We start from the raw sequence: 15,666 nt of genomic DNA, 5'->3' as shown, positions 1-15,666 counted from the left end.
ATTCATAACATGTATTCTTCTCTCTATTTACTGTTGCACACACTTATTAATTTATTAATTTCATATATTTCATTATCAAAATTTACTTAAGGTCAATTTGATTAATTTTATAACAAATGAGAGATTAATTAATTTTAAATTAATATAATATTGTTACCAATACATATTGATTGAGAGCATTATTTGTATTAGGATAGAACTTTATGAAAACAAGTCCACAAAATTGTAAAGAAAAATTTAGAGAAAATTCACATAAAAAATTAAGAGAGGATTTAGATTGAACCCCAAAAACACTAATTTTGTTATGCAATTTGAAAGTTTCTATGTGATTAGCTTTTCAAATAGTTCTTTTAATTACTGCATTGCTTTCTTGAAATTTTTATTAATTATTTTTGCTCTAAGACTTTTCATTGGAAACTTGATCGTGCAAAGAATTGTGAATTTATATGTTTAAATCAATTTTTATCTCTTTTAAAAATTTTAAAATCTTTCAAAGAAAGATCTTAAGATTATTAGAAGATTTTTTTAGCGTCGACCGTATATAAATTGTATCATACTTGAAATATTTAGAATACTCTTTAAATACCTCATCTAAATAAAAATAATATTTAAATACAAGGGGGAAAATGAACATAAACCAATATAATAATAAAATGTGCTTATTGAACTAGGAGGAAACACAAAGTTGAAACATGAAGATGTCGACCTATCCCAAAGTTGAAAGTGAAATATCACTCCTATCGAGAGCTTTCACCAATTTAGCATTGTTTTTGCGGTTAGTACATAGTAGTAACTAATAAGGTGAGGTTCAAAAATAATAAAACTAAATTTTGACACAGAAAAAGATTTTCTTAGCTCAATATTACAGTTTAGATTGAGTTGAATCAGAAAGAGAAGATTGAAAAGGGAAGCGAAATCTTACAGCTACTAGATTACAGAAAAGCATAAATACAGCACACAGACAAACAAATGGCATTGATTTTGTTAAACGATGTAATAAATAGAGTAACAAAATACTTTATATAAATTATATTACTAATGATTTTAAGTGATTTTGGCATATCTATGATCTTTAGCAGAGAACCAAAAATATGCAGACAGATATCTATTTGGTAATTTATTTGTTCTCTAATTTTGTATCCTAAAATATATATCTTTACTACGTATTCGATGCATAGATTTTAGAAAATACAGTGATAACTACATACTTCAGTAGTCATTAGTTCCAAACTGGAAAAAACTGTATAAGTCATGCTGCATTTATTTGCTTAGGCATGCAAGATGCATCATTTGAAAAACCTTTCTGTCAACCTTCACTTATCCTGCTCCAACGTGTCACTTAATTCTTTTAGCATTGTTTGAATAGCGGTCTTACTGAATTATCTCTGTTATTTTAAAATTTACATCCTCTTCTTTATTATTCTTGGTGACATTATTACAATTGTATTTTTTTTTTGGGGGGGGGGTGTCCATTCCTTCTATTGTAGTGTGAAGCCTACTATCCTTTTTGCTGTGGGAAGACTTCACCGACGCTGATGGAAGCATCTAGCTGCACAGGTTGCTGAATATCCAATAATTGTAGCAAAACGAATTACCCGAGCCAACTATGGTGGTATGGAAAAACTTACGCTTTTTTCGTATGGTAAGAAATCTGTTAGGAATTCTTTACTAACATAATGTATCATATTGGATTATCATTATCGACAAGCTACAACTCAGTCATACTGATAAATCCACCATATTCTCATGTTGGAGGACTTCTGAACTGGTATGGAACAAATATTTATGTAATCGAATTTTATACTTCGCTCTTTGTTTCATGCAAACTAAATATGTGCGGTAAAACTAGATGGTCCAGCATATGCAATTCCCTGTCGTACCACCGTGTTTCCCTTCTTACCAAAAAAGGGACATACTTATAGGGCTATACGTTCAAAAAATTTCTTTCAGTTAATTACAGGTTTATAACAAATGGGTATCTATGTATCTTCATTGAAATGGTCTTCAACTACATTGCATTTCATTTTACAATATAACTTTATGAGTTTAAAATCTTAGAGCTTATATGCAAACTTTCTCACCAAAATAATTTACTGAACAGTTCTTGGGGATGTGTGACTTTGTCCTTAGGTCATTGACTATTTTTGTATGGTATATGTAACATTAGTAAGAGCAACCAGTACTTCTATGAACTTCCAATATGTACTGTTATCCCATTGATCATCTATGAAATAGCACTGCGCCATGTTGGTTGTTGCGATAGTTGCTCTACAATCTGACAAATAAGGTGATATTTTTGTTCAATGCTAACTAAATTTCTGCAAAATTAACTTATTCTTCCAACAGAAACTGGTGCAGTCACTGAGGCTAATAACCAGAGTTTCTTTTCTGTATTCTTAGAAAGTGTCTATACTATACGTCACGTTCCGAAATTTCTACCTTCGGGATCGTGATGACGCCTGACATTTCACTTGCTAGGTAATCCAACGTTAGAATACTTTTAACCATTTTATTTTAACAATTAATTTAATTAATAATAAAGAAACTAATAACTAGAATAAAATCTGAAATAAAGTGAGTAAACCATAATAATAGCGGTGTCTAACTACCATTTCAGAACTGGTGTCACAAGTACACGAGTTACTAGAATAATATAAATAAGGGTCTGAATGAAAATAAAGATGCCTGCAGAAATACACAGCTAAAATAAAGTAGATGAGGACTTCAGAGCTACGAACGTCGTGCAGCTATACCTCAAGTCTACTGTGAATAGCTGAATCCGAGCAAATCTACTATACGCCGTTGGGACCAACTCCGGTATCTGCACAAGAAGTGCAGAATGTAGTATGAGTACAACCGACCCCATATACCTAGTAAGTGTCGAGCCTAACCTCGACGAAGTAGTGACACATAATAATAATAATAACAATATAGGAGAACAAGAATAAAAATTAACCGATAAATCATATCAACAATCAAGCCAACTCGGCAGTCATAATCAATTATTACTTAAATCACTTTCCGTTGCGGCGTGCAACCCGATCCCACAATATATTCATTTTCATTTAATTCCGTTGCGGCATGCAACTCGATCCTCAATATATCTTTTCAATCAATTTTGTTGCGGCGTGCAACCCGCTCCTCCAAAATATTCACTTTAAATCAATTCTGTTGCGGCGTGCAACCCGCTCCTCCAATATATTCACTTTCATTTCTGTTACGGCGTGCAACCCGCTCCTCAATAATATAATTTACCAATTTTTATAAAAGAAATTATTGCAATAAATGCAACAATTAATATGAAATTATAAGACAATAAGCATATAATAATTATGAATTATTTAGAAACAAGTGATGACAAGTAGAAATTAATTGTGAAAATTAAGGAGGAAATATGCAATTTAATATTTAGTATGCCAAATGTCAAGTAACAATTAAGTCACATAAATCAAATAAGCATGTAGCAAATATAGCATGGATTGAAGGCATAATATTGAGAAAGGAATATGAGAGAAATAATTAATATAATAATTAATTTATGATTTAAAATAATTTATGATTTCCATATAAATGTGCAAACAATCAATTTGACGATGTATAGGTACTCGTCACCTCGCCTATACATCGTTACACATGTGTCACGACCTAGAATTCTCACCGTCGGGACCGTGATGGCGCCTAACATTCTAATTGCTAGGCAAATAACAGCAAATAAGCTAAAATGGAATCCAGCGAGTGCGGAATAATATAAAATTTTCATTAATTACTACCACCTGGATCTGAAGTCACAACTCACGAGCTACTATGATTTACTACAAACAGAGTCTGAAAAGGAAAAATACATTGTTTTGAAGTAAGGAAACAGTAAATGATAAAACTAGGAAGAGACTCCAGGGTCTGCGGACGCCAGCAGATATACCTTGGGTCTCCTGACAGCAAATCCAAGCTGCTAAGCCTCACGATCAGCTAGGACCGGTACCAAAATCTGCACAAGAAGTGCAGAGTGCAGTATCAGTACAACCGACCCCATGTACTGATAAGTGTCGAGCCTAACCTCGACGAAGTAATGACGAGGCTATGACCAGACACTCACATAATAAACCTGTGCAGATAACAGTATATGTACAAAACAAAATAACAGTAACAACTAAAGATGTACTATTGGGAGGGGAACATGCTGAGAGAAATTTGAGATAGAGAACTGCAGCAGAATAGTAACTTGAACAATCAATGTACTATGAATCAATAAGAACCAGTAAACACCGTAAAGGAAAAATGCATGGCATCACCCTTCGTGCTTTTACTCTCAACCTCACCATAAAGTCAATAGAAATGACACGGTATCACCCTCCGTGCATTAGCTCTCATAACATGGCACGACATCACACTTCGTGTATTAACACTCCCAATATGGCACGACATCACCCTTCGTGCATTAACACTCACAATATGGCACGGAATCACCCTTCGTGCATTAACACTCATAATACGGCACGTCATCACCCTTCGTGCATTAACACTTTCCCTTACCATAATGCAATGAACAAATAACAACAGGGAGATAGAATAACAAGTACAATCCTTACTTCAACATTTGGTTCCGCAATATCAACCTCAACTTCGGAATCAATACTCAATTATTACCAGAAGGTCCATAAACATGATAAGAATGATCAATTTAACAATACTAGTCTAAACATGGATAACATGAACAAAGGAAGCTATAATTGCAAGAAGCCAAGCCCCGCCAGCATGCTTTAACCCGACTACAATGCATAAGTACTCGTCACCTCACATATACGTTGTTCCCCAATATTTAAATAAGTAGCAAATAGACAAACAAGTCATATTCCCTCAAGTCAAGGTTAGACACAATACTTACCTCGCTCCAAAGGCCACTCAATAATCAATTATCGTTTTTCCTCTAGAATCCACCTCCAAACCACTCGTATTTATCCACAAACGACTCAATAATATTGAATATTGCTAAAGAAATCAATTACAATGCATGAATTTAGATTCCCCAAACTTTTTTCCAAAAAGTCAAAAATCGACTCCGGGCCCGCTTGGTCAAAACCCGAGGTTCGGACCAAAATCCATTCACACATTTACCCCTGAACCCGATTATATAATTTATATTATGCAAAAATCCCTAATTCTACCCAAAACCCCAATTTCCACCATGAAAATCCTAGATTTTTAGGTTGAAAACTCATGGAATGCAATGGGTAATTGAAAGAAAGTAGGTTAGAATCACTTACCAAAAAATTGAGGAAGAATATCTTATGGGAGAATCGCCTCTAGGTCTTTTAGTTTTGATATTTTTGAAAGAATGGAAAAATCCCATAATTGGGACTGTTTTATCACTGGGCGTCAGTGTTCATCGCGTTCGCGTGAACACTGACGCGTTTGCGAAGAGCAGAGCCTTAATGGATTACGCGATCGCGGGAGACTCAACACGTTCGCGAAGGTATAGCCCGCCTCACCTTCGCGTTCGCGAGACAGGGCTCGTGTTCGCAAAGAGTCACCCCTGATTTCCCTTCCCGGCCTGCCTATTGCTACGCGTTCGCGTATGACTATTCGCATTCGCGTAGAGCAATCCGCTCAATGCTCCGTGTTCGCGATAGTAGTCTCGCGTTCACATAGGAGAAAAACCCACCCAGCCCAGTTCACACATTGCGTTCGCGAGAGTGCCTTCGCGAACGCAAAGAAGGATACCAGAAGGTACCTGAAACTGCAGAAAAACCAAAATTTCTAAGTTCCAATCATCACGTAGCCTATCTGAAACTCACCCGAGCCCTCGGGGCTCCAAACCAAGCGTGCACACAAGTCCCAAAACATCATACGAACTCGTTTGCGCGACAAAACACCAAAATAACCCCTAGAAATACGAATCAGACACCAAATCAAATGGAATTTTCAAGAAAATGTTAAAACTTCTATTTTCACAACCGAACGTCCGAATCACGTCAAATCAACTCTGTTTCTCACCAAATTTGACAGACAAGTCATAAATATTATAATGGACTTGTACCGGGATCCGGAACCAAAATACGGACATGGTATCAGCAAAACCAAACATCAGTCAATTCTTAAAATCATTAAACTTTCAAACTTTTAACTTTTCATCAAAATTCCACATCTCGAGGTAGGGATCTCGGAATTCGATTCCGGGCATACGCCCAGGTCCCAAATTACGATACAGACCTATCGGGACCGTCAAAACATGGATCTGAGTCTGTTTACTCAAAACGTTGACCAAAGTCAACTCAAATGATTTCCAAAATAAAATTTCATACTTTCCACAGTTTTTAACATAAAAGCTTTTCGAAAATACGCCGGGACTGCGCACGCAACTCGATGAGGGTAAAAATGAGATTTTTAAGGCTTCAGATCACAGAATTAGGTTTTAAAACATAAGATGACCTATCGGGTCATCACATTCTCCACCTCCTAAAAACCCGTTCGTCCTCAAATGGACATAGAAAAGTACCTGGGGTGGTGAAAAGATGTGGATATCTACTCCGCATATCTGAATCGGACTCCCAAGTAGCTGCCTCAACGGGCTGACCTCTCCACTGCACTCGAACTGAAGGATAAATCTTAGACCTTAGCTGTCGAACCTGCCGGGCTAGAATAGCCTCCGGCTCCTCCTTGTAAGTCAAATCCTTGTCCAACTGGATAGAGGTGAAATCTAACATATGTGACGGATCGTCGTGATACTTCCGGAGCATGGTCATATGGAATACCGGATGAACAACTGCTAAACTAGGTGGCAATGTGAGCCTGTAAGCCACCTCGCCTACTCTCTCCATAACCTCAAAGGGCCCGATATACCTAGGGCTCAACTTGCCCTTCTTTCCGAATCTCATTACACCCTTCATGGGTGATAACCGAAGCAACACTCTCTCTCCGACCATGAATGCAACATCACGAACTCTACGGTCGGCATAACTCTTCTGCCTGGACTGAGCTATGCGAAGTCGATTCTAAATAATCTTGACCTTATCCAAGGTATCTTGTACTAGATCTGTACCTAACAACCGAGCCTCCTCCGGCTCGAACCACCCAACTGGCGACCGATACCGCCTACCGTATAATGCCTCACAAGGAACCATCTAAATGCTCGACTGGTAGTTGTTGTTATAGGCGAACTCTGCAAGGGGAAAGAACCGATCCCACGATCTTCCGAAGTCTATAACACATGTGCGGTGCATATCCTCCAAGATATGAATAGTGCGCTCGGATTGCCCATCCGTCTGAGGATGAAACGCTGTGCTCAACTCAACCCGCGTGCCCAACTCACGCTATACTACTCTCCAAAAGTGCGAGGTGAATTGCGTACCTTGATCAGAAATGATAGACATGGGCACACCGTGGAGACGGATGATCTCGCGGATGTAAATCTCTGCCAATCGCTCTGAAGAATAGGTAACTGCCACATGAATGAAATACGGTGACTTAGTCAGCCCGTCCATAACGACCCAGACCCAAACTGCATCGAACTTCCTCTGAGTCCGTGGGAGTCCAACAATGAAATTCATAGTGATACGCTCCCACTTCCACTCAGGAATCTCTATCTTCGGAAGCAAACCACCAGGTCTTTGATGCTCATACTTTACTTGCTGTCAATTTAGACACCGAGCTACATAAGCAATTATATCCTTCTTCATCCTTCTCCACCAATAATGCTTCCGCAAGTCCTGATACATCTTGGCGGCGCCCGGATGAATAAAATACCGGGAACTTCAAGCCTCCTCAAGAATCAACTCACGAAGTCCATCCACATTAGGCACACAAACACAACCTTGCATCCTAAAAACTCCATCATCTCCGACAGTAACCTGCTTGGCACCATCGTGCCGCACTGTGTCCCTAAGGACTAACAAATGAGGGTTGTTATATTGCCGATCTCTGATATGCTCAAACAAAGAAGACTGGACGACTGTACAAGCTAGAACACGGATTGACTCTGAAATATCCAACCTCACAAACTGGTTTGCTAAAATCTGAACATCTGAGGCAAACGGCCTCTCACCGACTAGAATGAACGCAAGGCTACCCATACTCGCTGCCTTTCTACTCAAGGTGTCGTCCACTACATTGGCCTTCCCGGGGTAGTATAAAATAGTGATATCATAGTCTTTCAATAGCTCCAACCACCTCATCTACCTCAAATTGAGATCCTTTTGCTTGAACAAATACTGAAGGCTCCGATGATCCGTGAAAACCTCATACGACACACCATAAAGATAGTGCCTCCAAATCTTCAGCGCATGAACAATGACTGCCAACTCTAAGTCATGGACAAGGTAATTATTCTCATGAACCTTCAACTGCCGTGACGCATATGCAATCTCCCTACCCTCCTGCATCAATACTGCACCGAGCCTAACACGCGATGCATCACAATAAACCGTATAAGATCCTGAACCTGTGGGCAACACCAACACCGGCACTGTAGTCAAAGCAGTCTTGAGCTTCTGAAAGCTCGCCTCACACTAGTCTGACCATCTGAATGGGGGTCAACCTGGTTAACGGGGCTGCTATAGATGAAAACCCCTCCACAAATCGACGGTAATAGCCCGCCAAACCCAAGAAACTCCTGATCTCCGTAGATGAAGTGGGTCTAGGACAGTTCTGAACTACCTCAATCTTCTTAGGATCTACCTGAATGCCCTCTGCTGATACAACGTGCCCCAAGAAAGCGACTGAATCAAACCAAAACTTGCACTTTGAAAATTTATCATACAACTGGCTGGCTCTCAGAGTCTGAAGTACAATCCTAAGATGCTGCTCATGCTCCTCTCGACTGCGGGAATAGATCAAGATATCATCAATAAACACGATCACAAAGGATTCCAAATAAGGCTTGAATACTCGATTCATCAAATCCATGAATGCTGTTGGGGCATTTGTCAACCCAAAGGACATCACCGAAAACTCATAATGCCTGTAACGAGTCCGAAAAGCTATCTTTGGGACATCGGATGCCCTAATCCTCAACTGATGGTAGCCAGATCTCAAATCAATCTTCGAAAACACCTTGGCACCCTGAAGCTGATCAAATAAATCATCAATCCTCGACAATGGATACTTGTTCTTGATGGTGACTTTGTTCAACTGCCGATAATATATGCACATCCTCATCGATCCATCCTTCTTCTTCAAAACAACACAGATACACCCTAGGGCGAGACACTAGGTCTAATGAAGCCCTTATTAAGCAAGTCTTGCAATTTTTCCTTTAAATCTTTCAACTCTGGCGGGGCCATACAGTATGGCGGAATAGAGATGGGCTGAGTGCCCGGAGCCAAATCAATACAAAAATCAATATCCCTGTCGGGTGGCATCCCCGGCAGGTCTACAGGAAACACCTCTGGAAACTCACGAACAACGGGTACTGAATCCATAGAAGGAACCTCCACACTAAAATCGCGGACATAAGCCAAATAAGCTAGATACCCCTTCTCGACCATACGCTGAGCCTGCATATAAGAGATAACCTTGCTAATAGAATGGCCAGGAGTCCCTCTCCACTCTAATCGAGGCAACCCTGGTAAGTCTAAGGTCACCGTCTTGGCGTGACAATCCAATATAGCATGATAAGGTGACAACCAATCCATACCCAAAATTACATCGAAATCAACCATATCGAGAAGTAGAAGGTCTACACTAGTCTCAAGACTCTCAATGGTGACTACACAGGAACGATAAATGTGGTCTACAACAATAACATCTCCCACAGGTGTGGACACATATGCAGGAGCACTCAAAGAATCACGAGGCATAACCAAATATGAAGCAAAATAGGATGACACGTAGGAATAAGTAGAACTCGGATCAAATAGAACTGAAGCACATCTACTACAAACTGAAATGGTACCTGTGATAACAACATCAGATGACTCAACCTCAGGCCTGGCTGGAAAAGCATAACACTGGGGCTGGGCTCCATCACCCTGAACTACGTCCCCGGGACGGCCTCTAGTTGGCTCGCCTCCACCTCTAACGGTGATTGTATCATAGAAAGCTCAAATCTATTCAAGGATAAGGATGAACCTTTGGAATCTCAAAGATGGCCTTTAACAAGATGTCAAGCTAAAGAGTTGCAAAACAAGGCCATTAGACTTCAAGTGCAAATAAAGAAGTTGTTAATTGGGAGGAAGAGCTCAAGGATAAAGGATGTGAATTGGCTAGGTGATAGCATCAAGGACACATAGAGTTTTGGAAGCTCCAAGAAAGCCATTTACGAGATCTTAAGCTAAAGAGTTGCAGACTAAGGTTGCTGGACTTCAGTGACAAATAGAGAAACTTTTAATTGTAGAGGAAGAGCTCAAGCCCAAAGGAGATAAATTGTCCAAGTTTTATAATTATTTGGCGGTCCATATTGAAGTCAAAGAGGAGGAAGATTGGGTCACTAAATCAACCCTTGAAGTCCACCAAAAGGCTCAAAATGAGCTTAAAAGAGGTCCAAAAGGGGGTGTTTCAAATGGAGCCCAATTGGAGTCCAAACCAATGGCCCAAACTAGTAGTTTTAAGGTCCAAATCTGCCCCAAAGTGATTTGGCCGCCCCCCACCTAATTTTAATGACTTTTCTTACTCCTTAGCAACCACCCTACCTAATTGTAATGACTTTTTGATGCCTTAGCAGCCACCCTACCTAATTTTAAGGACTTTTTATGCCTTAGCACTCCTATAAATAAGGAGTTCTTCTCATTCATTGAGACACTTCATTATTGATTAAGTATATCATACTTTGAGAGTTCTTTTGAACCTTTGCTACTTGTGCTTTGAGATTTATCTTTCAACCTTTACTAGTTCATAGTTCAAGGTAGTAAGATTACTTCTCTATTGTGATATCTTTGATTCATTTGTGGTATTCTTAGAAGGCGATTAATACTAGTTATTAATTGTTGTCTCAAGTTACTCGTAAAGCGGTCAAGATCCGAATCTATTATTTTGATTTGCTTTTAAGTAAAGGCGTTTGATTTCTTTAATAAATCAAGACGTTGTTGCTTTGATCTTGTCAAGGCTATAGAACTTGCGTTCTTGAATTTTTCCATATCCTTTATTTTCTGCCCTTTAGTTCTAGTTGTTCAATTCCTTATTGTTATTGCTTCCGTATTTTCTTTTCCAACTCTTACTCTAGTTGGATTCCCGGCCTAGTCGTTATCAAATGGCCTGACCCCCACCTCTAATAGTCTAGCCTCTACCTCTGGCTTCCTGACCCCTACCTCTGGCTGGCTGAGCAGGTGGTGTAACAACTGGTGCCGGAACTATGGCACGAGAACCCTTATGTTGTGAGCTGCCCCATGCCCGAGGAAAAAATCTAGCAATGTGCCCCGGATCACCACAAGTATAACAGGGCCTCGGCTGTTGTGACTGCTAACCCTGAAACTGACCATGTCGACCTGAGTAACCAACCTGAAAACTCTGGAGCGGAGGTGCACTAATAGGAGCTGGTGGTACACTGTAGGCTAGCTGGTCGGAATAAGGCATATGAGGGCCACGACCACCTGAGGCACCGTGGGATGCCTGGAGTGCTGAATGAAACGGCTTGGGAGGATAACCTCTACCAAAAGTACCCCTGCCTCCAGATGGGGCACCGCTGAACCCCCCGGAATGACGTGGTCTCTTGTCAGGCTCCTGACCTCCCTGAGCAAGAACCATCTCGTCTCGCCTGGCGACATTGGCAGCCGCCTGAAAAGAAATCTCACTCCCAGTCTTCTTATCCATCTGCAATCTGATAGGCTGAGCAAGTCCGTCAGTAAATCTCCTCACTCTCTCTCTCTCTCTCTCTCTCTCTCTCTCTCTCTCGGTAGGAAGCACAAGAAGAGCATGACGGGCCAAATCCACAAAACGTGTCTCATACTGAGTAACAACCATACTGCCCTGCTGGAGATGCTCGAACTGACGACGGTGCTCCTCTCTTAGTGTGAGAGAAACTTCTCTAGAAAAAGCCGAGAGAACTGGTCCCAAGTAAGAGCAGGCGACCCCGCTGGTCTGGTCAACAAATAATTTCTCCATCATTTATTGGCAGAACCAGTCATCTGAAATGCAGCAAAATCGACCCTATTGGTCTCCACTATACCTATGTTCTGTAGCATCTCATGACAGCTGTCAAGATACTCCTAGGGATCCTCTGAAGGAGAACCACTAAAGTGAACTGGGAAGAGCTTGGTAAACCTGTCCAATCTCCATAAAGCCTCAGAAGACATAACTGACCCATCACCGGTCTGTGCCGCAGCAACCGGCTGAACTACTCCGACTGGATGAGTGGCTGAAGTCTGATACTGGGGAGCCATCTGCTCCGGAGTGTGAGTAGCAGGAGTTTGGGCTCCTCCTCCAGCCTGAGAGACAACTGGTGCTATGGGAAATGCGTCAGTCTGGGCCACACTCTCCATAAGGCCCACCAAACAGACCAAAGCGTCCTGAAGCAGTGGGGTGGCAATGAACCCCTCTGGAACCTGAGCTGGTCCGACATGTACAACTTGGGCTGGAACCTCCTCATCAAACTCTACCTGCGGCTCCACCGCTAATGCCGCTGCTCGGGCTATGGGCTGAGCCCTTCCCCTGCCTCGGCCTCTGGCACGGCCTCGGCCTCGACATCTGCCCCTCGTAGGAGCTTCCACTGGAGGCTCTGGCTGCTGTTCGGCTGAAGATGCGGTACGTGTTCTTGCCATCTGCGAGAGAATAAGAGTAGAAGAGTTCAATTAGCATTGTGAGAACAAAATCGCACGATAGAGAAAAATAGAAGTGAAATTTGTTCTTAAACTTCGTAGCCTCTGGGAGATAAGTACAGACATCTCCGTACCGATCCCCCAGAGTCTACTAAGCTCGCTCGTGAATTATGAGACCTAGGCAACCTAGTGCTCTGATACCAACATGTCACGACTCAGAATTCTCACCGTCGGCACCGTGATGGCGCCTAATATTCCACTTGCTAGGTAAGCCGACGTTAGAGAATTATTAAGCCAATCCTTATTAAATTCAGTAAATAACAACAAATAAGCTAAAATGGAATACAAAGAGTGAAGAATAATATAAAAACTTCAATAATTACTACCACCCGGATCTAGAGTCACAACTTACGAGCTACTATGATTTACTACAAACAGAGTCTGAAAAGGAAAAATACACTGTTTTGAAGTAAGGAAACAGTAAATGATAAAACTAGGAAGAGACTCCAGGGTCTGCGGACTCTAGCAGATCTACCTTGGTTCTCTTGACAACAAATTCAAGCTGCTAAGCCTCATGATCAGCTAGGACCGGTACCAAAATCTGCACAAGAGGTGCAGAGTGCAATATTAGTACAACCGACCCTATGTACTTGTAAGTGTCGAGCCTAAACTCGATGAAGTAATAACGAGGCTATGACCAGACACTCACATAATAAACCTGTGCAGATAACAGTATATGTACAAAAAAAAGTAGCAGCTAAACATGTACTATTGGGAGGGCACATGCTGAGGGAAATACGAGATAGAGAACTGCAGCAGAATAGTAACTTGAACAGTCAATGTACTATGAATCAATAAGAACCAGTAAACACAGTAAAGAAAAAATGCACGGCATCACCCTTCGTGCATTAACACTCTTAATATGGCACGGCATCACCCTTCGTGCATTAACACTCACAATATGACACGACATCACCCTTCGTGCATTAACACTCTCCCTTACCATAATACAATGAACAAATAACAACATGGAGATAGAATATCAAGTATAAGCCTTACTTCAACATTTGGTTCCGCAATATCAACCTCAACTTCGGAATCAATACTCAATTATCACCAGAAGGTCCATAAACATGATAAGAATAATCAATTTAACAATACTAGTCTAAACATGGATAACATCAACAAAGGAAGCTATAATTGTAAGAATCCAAGCCCCGCCTACATGCTTTAACCCGACTACAATGCATAAGTACTCGTCACCTCACATATGAGTTGTTCCCCAACATTTAAACATGTATCAAATATAAAAACACTTGCCTCGCTTTAAAGGCCACTCAATGCTCAATTACCACTTTTCCTCTAGAATCACCTCCAAACCACTCGTAACTATCCACAAACGATTCAATAGTATCAAATATTGCTAAAGAAATCAATTACAATGCATGAATTTAGATTCCCCAAACTTTCCCACAAAAAGTCAAAAATCGACCCCGGGCCCGCTTGGTCAAAACCCTAGGTTCGGACCAAAATCCATTCACCCATTCACCCCCGAGCCAGACTATATAATTTATTTCAAAATTCGACCTCAATTCGAGGTCTAAATTCCAATTATGCAAAAATTCCTAATTCTACCCAAACCCCCAATTTCCACCATGAAAATTCTAGATTTTTAGGTTGAAAACTCATTGAATGCAATGGGTAATTGAAAGAAAGTAGGTTAGAATCACTTACCAACAAATTGGAGAAGAAAATCTTATTGGAGAATCGCCTCTAGGTCTTTTAATTTTGAAATTTTTGAAAGAATGGCAAAATCCCGTAATTGGGATTGTTTTATCACTGAGCGTCACTGTTCATCGCGTTTGCGTGAACATTGACGCGTTCGCAAAGAGCAGAGCCTTAATGGCTTACGCGATCGCGGGAGACTCAACGCATTCGCGAAGGTATATCACGCCTTACCTTCGCGTTTGCGAGACAGGACTCGCGTCCGCATAGAGTCACCCCTGATTTCCCTTCCCGGCCTGCCTATTGCTATGCGTTCGCGTGTGACTATTCGCGATCGCGTAGAGCAATCCCCCCAATGCTCCGCGTTCGTGATAGTAGTCTCGCGTTCGCGTAGGAAAAAACCCACCCAGCCCAGTTCACACATAGCGTTCGCGAGAGTGCCTTTGCGAACGCGAAGAAGGAAACCAGAAGGCACCTGAAAATGCAGAAAAACCAGAATTTCTAAGTTCAAATCATCCTGTAGCTTATCCGAAACACACCCGAGCCCTCGGGGCTCCAAACCAAGCGTGCACACAAGTTCCAAAATATCATACGAACTCGTTCGCGCAACCATAACACCAAAATAAAGCCTAGAACTATGAATCAGACACCAAATCAAATGCAATTTTCAAGAAAACTTTAAAACTTCTATTTTCATAACCGAACGTCCGAATCACGTCAAATCAACTTCGTTTCTCACCAAATTCGACAGACAAGTCATAAATATTATAGTGGACCTGTACCGAGCTCCAAAACCAAAATACGGACCCGGTATCAACAAAACCAAACATCAGTCAATTCTTAAAATCATTAAACTTTCAAACTTTTAACTTTTCATCAAAATTCCATATCTCGAGCTACGGACCTCGGAATTCAATTTCGGGCATACGCCCAGGTCCCAAATTACGATACGAACCTACCAGAACCGTCAAAATACGAATCCGAGTCTGTTTACTCAAAACATTGACCAAAGTCAACTCAAATAGTTTTCAAAACAAACTTTCCTATTTTTCATAGTTTTTAACATAAAAGCTTTTCGGAACACGTCCGGAGTGTGCACGCAACTCGAGGAGGGTAATATGAGATTTTTAAGGTTTCAAATCAGAGAATTAGGTTTTAAAACATAAGATGACTTATCGGATCATTACAACATGAAATTCACATAACAATAATTCAAGGGCTTTATTCCCTCAAGTCAAGGTTAACCACGACACTTACC

The 15,666-nt window shown here is 40.8% G+C and overlaps 1 long non-coding RNA gene across 1 annotated transcript in view; it reads left to right on the top strand.

Annotated features, from left to right (window-relative positions):
* The first annotated feature begins 1,666 nt into the window (after positions 1-1,666).
* LOC138900754 (uncharacterized) overlaps positions 1,667-15,666 on the top strand; it is a 38,284-nt gene continuing 24,284 nt past the window's right edge. The window contains exon 1 of the long non-coding RNA XR_011412001.1: positions 1,667-1,768. This is a non-coding gene — a long non-coding RNA (uncharacterized lncRNA). The remainder of the gene's footprint in view (positions 1,769-15,666) is intronic.

Source organism: Nicotiana tomentosiformis, chromosome 1, assembly GCF_000390325.3.
Source record: "Nicotiana tomentosiformis chromosome 1, ASM39032v3, whole genome shotgun sequence".
NCBI lineage: Eukaryota > Viridiplantae > Streptophyta > Magnoliopsida > Solanales > Solanaceae > Nicotiana > Nicotiana tomentosiformis.
Note: the sequence above shows the minus strand (reverse complement) of the source record. Positions and strands in the feature narration are given on the sequence as shown.